Source organism: Chinchilla lanigera, unplaced genomic scaffold (genome assembly GCF_000276665.1).
Source record: "Chinchilla lanigera isolate Chin_1 unplaced genomic scaffold, ChiLan1.0 scaffold00046, whole genome shotgun sequence".
In the NCBI taxonomy this organism is placed as follows: Eukaryota; Metazoa; Chordata; class Mammalia; order Rodentia; family Chinchillidae; genus Chinchilla; species Chinchilla lanigera.
The window spans coordinates 1,213,458-1,218,402 of NW_004955447.1; the positions used below are offsets into that span (position 1 = coordinate 1,213,458).

Here is a 4,945-nt window from a genome sequence, read left to right on the forward strand (position 1 = left end):
ACTGTTGTTCTTGAAATTGCAGTCAGATTTTTCTCTGTCTAGAATACCTTTTAGTACTCTTTGCAATGCTGACTTGGCACTCATGAAGTTCTTCAATTGTTCTTTGTCATGGAAATATTTTATTTCTCCATTGAATTTGGGGATAGTTTGGCAGATTACATCAGTCTTGGTTGGAAGCTGTTTTGTCTCAGGACCTGTAATACTTTACTCCAAGCTCTTCTAGATTGGGTGGTTTGTGCTGAGAAGTCTGCCATGATTCTGATGGGCTTTCCTTTATAGGTAATCTGTTTCTCTTCTTTAGAAGTTTTTAATATACTGTTCTTTTGCTGGAGATCTGTGAACTTGACTCTTATATGTCTGGGTGGTTTTATTTTGGTTGTGGTTAATTGGAGTTCTATAATCCTCATTTACCTGTATATCAGGTTCTGTTTCCATATTTGGAAAATTTTCTGCTATTATTTCTGCAAATATTCTTTTTATGTCAGTTGTGTTGCCTCCTGCTGTTTCATTAACTCCTATTAGTCATACATTATTCCTCTTTAATTTGTCTTGCAGCTTTTGAATTGATTTTTCCTGGATCCTTGTTGGTTTTACAAGATCCTTTTTTTAACAGTCACTAGGTGCCATGCTGTCTTCAAAATCTGAAATCCTATCTTGGGCTTCATTCAAGTGGTTTTGGTAGCTTTCAATGGAAGCTTTGATTTCCTGGAAGTCTCTTTGAATGCATTCTAAGCCCTTTCTATATTTTTCATTTAATGTTTCTGTCCATTGCCTATGTCCTTCTATTTTCTTATATGTTTCTTCTTCAGACATTTTGAGCAGGTCTTTCATTATTATTGTCATTTCAGTTTTTGCCTGAAAGATTATTTCTAAACTCATCTCTTCTATGGCCTTATGGAATTGTTTCTTTTCTTCCACTGCAATCATTTCAGCAATTTCAAGAGTGTGTTTATCAAGTTCTCCTATGTCGATGTCTCCTGGACTTCTTCTAAGCGGGGTGGAGTTCTGGGACTGTGTTTTAGTCCTTTGTTTTGTCATGTCTGATACTGGATGTAGAAAGCTCAGTTTCCCTCTTCAATGGCTGCACAGCAAAGGCCATTAATGTCCCTAGTTTTCCTGTTGGTCAGGATTGCCCCTCAGTGTCTGCTGAGATACACTACTTAGTCTGGGGTTTTCTGGAGGTTGCTGAAGTGTATCTAGTTATCCCAGGTCTCAAACACGGGCATTGGTGTCAGCTGATGGCAGACCGTCTGACCCAGCATCCCCTTGTAGTTCAGGGCACATGTATGGCCTGGACTTGGGTTGCACTGGTGGCACAATCCTGGTCCAGTGAATCTGTGTCTCTAGGCAGTTCAGGGTACAGAAAAAACCCAGACACAAGCTTCAGGGTCAACAGTTTGTGGCCCACCTGATTCTGTGTCTCCAGTCAGTTCAGGATGCATACAGGAGCCAGATGCAGGCCACACTGACAGCAATCACAGACTATCTGTGTCTGTGCCCTCCAGAGATCAGGGCACAAGTAAAGCACAGAGTTGAACCATGGTACCAGCAGCTCTCAGAACACCTGCTCACACGGTGCAGGCCACGTGCAGTGAGGGCCCACATATGAACCCCGGTGAGAGCTGTCTGTGGGCCTTCTGAGTGAGGAACTCCTGTCTGCCACGGGTGCAGGAAGTAGATGGGAAATATCAGTCTCTCTCCACGGATTTCTGCTGGGAACCATGGTGGCAGCAGGTCACAGCCTGCCTGGTTCTGCTTTTCTGGTCAGTTCAAAACTTGCACAGGAGCCAGATCCCGGCTGCTCAAACAGCAATCAGACTGCCTGTGCTTGTGACCTACAGGGGGTCGGGGTGCAAGTCTACTTTTAAAAATTTAATATCTTTGAAAAACTTTTGATAGTATTATAGACAGTTAAGTTAGGTAGAAATATTACAGGTAGTCAGCCAGGGCTGAACCCTTAAGAAAGTCAATACCAAGATGAGAACACATTATAGTTGTGACTGGAGGCATATCTGTTGGAAGTCAAACCTCAAGATGAAGAAGGAATGGCCAGGCTTACATGCCACCTCAAGGTACAAGATGAGTGGTAACACCTGGTCCATTAAAGTCTAGATAGATATTAGTCACCTAGGTGATTGACCAAGACCCTTGGTCCCATCCCTTCCTGGGAAGTTCTTTGATTTTTCCATGAATGCTTGCTACATGCCAGGGATATTGCTCAGTGGTACAAGCACCTGCCTGGCAAGCATGAGCTTGTGAGTTCAATTCCTGGTACAAAAACAAAAAACAAAAAACAAAAAAACACTTGCTACATGGCTTGCTTTTCCACTGGATCAATATTACCTAAGTGACTATGCTTGTAATCTTTTTGGTTGATCACAGTTTTGACCTGCATTATACTCACCTCATGATTTTGCTCTATAAAACTTCCTTTGAGAAGTGGACTCAGTAGCAACTCACTTTCTGGATCCCCTGCTGTCCCTAAGGCAGAAGCTGTCTCTCCTTCAATAAAAGTTTCTACTCTTAACTTCCATTGTTTCCCAAAATTTATTCTTTGATTTTGGGGAACGCAAACTCAGCATATCAGACATCTCACAGGTTGGGAGTTATAATATTTCCCTTATATCACTTGGAGGTCCTATATGAGTAGTATACATATTCTAAGATTTTCACCTAGTAAATTCGTTCTTGGTAATTTTCCCACTGGAAGCAACTAAAGAATAAATAAATACTACAACCAGAAGTTATTTTGCAGTTTTACCTAAATGATGGAAAAGCAGATGCTACCTGGTGTGTTAATGAAATTTATGTGACTATAAAAAATTTTACTTATTATGACAAAGCAAGAAAAGTAGAGAATAATAGTGAATGGAATAAATGCTATTTTAAGTAAATTAGAATTATATATGCAAAAGTCTCATTCTTATGAATAATATTTGGATAAACATTGAATAATGACCAGTTTATATATTATGGTGAGGTTATAAGTTTTTAATTCATCTAGTGTCTGTCCTACCCCTATCATTTTGGATCCTTTCACAAGCTTCAATTTTTAAATATAACATGAAGTGATTGAACTAGTATAACTCAAATTTAAAAAGCTTCTCATTCTTTGGCAAACTGTCTTCTGTCTTTTCCACACTAACCATTGTCTAGTCTTCCTAGGAGCAATCAATCTGCTCTGTAGTATTCATTGAGTGTCTACCACTGGGTAAAGTTTTGATGGGAGAGACAAGCAGGAATGGCTTTGAACAATGCATGAAACATCAGTCTTGCCTTCAGAAAACTTTTGGTTTTGTCTGTGAGCAACACATGTAATTATTACTCTACAGAACCCAGATAAAAAGGTTAAGAGGAAAAATTATTACTTATAGAAGTAATAAGGACAAAAGCTATGTCTCGGAATAACTACTATTTGGGCAAGTTGGACTTTGGGTTGGGGTGGATTAGACAAAGGGCTCACCATGGGCAAAGTGGAGGTAGTTGATGCAGTGGATTATATGGAAACAGTTCCTTGCTTGGTTTGGCAAAAGCACAGGCTGAATTAGGAAGTAGAGTACTTAAGGCTTCTTTGAACAATGGGCTCTGGGTATTATAACACAGTCTGAGCAAGCATTTGCATAAACAACAGGAGGTGGTTTTGCAGTTGCTCCTCATAATCCTCAAGGGTATCCCACAACTTGGAACCAAGGAACAGGGCCAACAGCACGAGGCAGGAGAGTAGCTGCCTTAGTGAAGTGAAGTGGTTGAATAGGTGAGCCTAAGTCTTGTTCTTCATTCCCTTCAGGGCGTGTGTGGAATTCAGAGAAATCAAACGAACCCACTGAGGCAAGAGGCAGCCTTGGTCAAGAGGAAAAGCTGCTGTGTGCAGGAACTCTGCAGTGGAGAGAGTCGGGATTCAGCTGTGGGAGGCAGCACACTTCCCAGTGAAAACAGTGGTTCTAGCTCACTGAATCACGCTCAGTCATTACTGCCCAGCAGAGAGGTCCTCTCTCTCTTAAACCTCCACATGTGGAATGCTGTCTTCACAGGAACCAGGCAAGAGAGAGGAACACATTTAACAAAATTTTGATTTATCAGACAACAACAGATTGTGATATTATATATACACAAAGGCCAAAGTTTTCTCTTTCCATACCCCTCCCCTTAAGAACAATATCATATTAGTTATAGAAAAGAAGGAGACTACATTGGTGTTATACATCAGAGTGCAGCATATGAATGTGTAACCCTCAGTTGGAGACTTAAATCTTAGTGGCTTCATTTACTAGTATGTGATCACAAGTAATAACTAAATTCTTTTAACACTATTTCTCTTAAAATAGAAATTAGATCTCCTAAAATAGGAAAAAAAATTTTAAAAGATGCTTTCAAACATTATTAAAAATATTGTTTTAGCCTAATAATATTTTATGCATTATGCTAATACCTTTATAATACTAAAAATATTCTTGATCCTAACAAGAACCTTTAAAAGGAATATTTTAAAACCCTAGGTCATCTTATCTTTATAGATAAGAAAACTGATTTATAGCAATGATTCTCAAATTTTCATGCCAATTTTAATGTAAAATTTAGAAAAACAATGGAGGCTCTGAGTGTGTCATTTTTTGGGGCAATTCTTTGAACAACATGAAAGTTGCTGGTGTACAAAACACACTTTGAGCAACAAGGTCTTTTAGAAGTCACTAATCACCCAGAATCAGACAGCCAGGAAAGGAAAAGGATAATGTTGGACCCAAACCTGTTTGAACTCTAACCCTTTGTGATGATCCATTACACATTGTTTGTTTGGCTTTTTTTTTTTTGGTACCAGGAATCGAACTCAGGACCTTGCTTTTGCCAGGCAGGTGCTTGTGACACTAAGCTATATCCCCAGCCTCTACACCTTGTTTGACAGAGGTATTGGTTGTGGGAATTTGCAAATGAGACTAAGGTGACTCCT

General features: G+C 39.6%; 1 long non-coding RNA gene across 1 annotated transcript in view; it reads left to right on the plus strand.

The window, feature by feature from the left end:
• The window catches only part of LOC102020392, a 9,623-nt gene extending 5,268 nt beyond the window's left edge, over window positions 1-4,355 (plus strand). The window contains exon 3 of the long non-coding RNA XR_262403.2: window positions 3,788-4,355. This is a non-coding gene — a long non-coding RNA (uncharacterized LOC102020392). The remainder of the gene's footprint in view (window positions 1-3,787) is intronic.
• The last annotated feature ends 590 nt before the right edge of the window (window positions 4,356-4,945 follow it).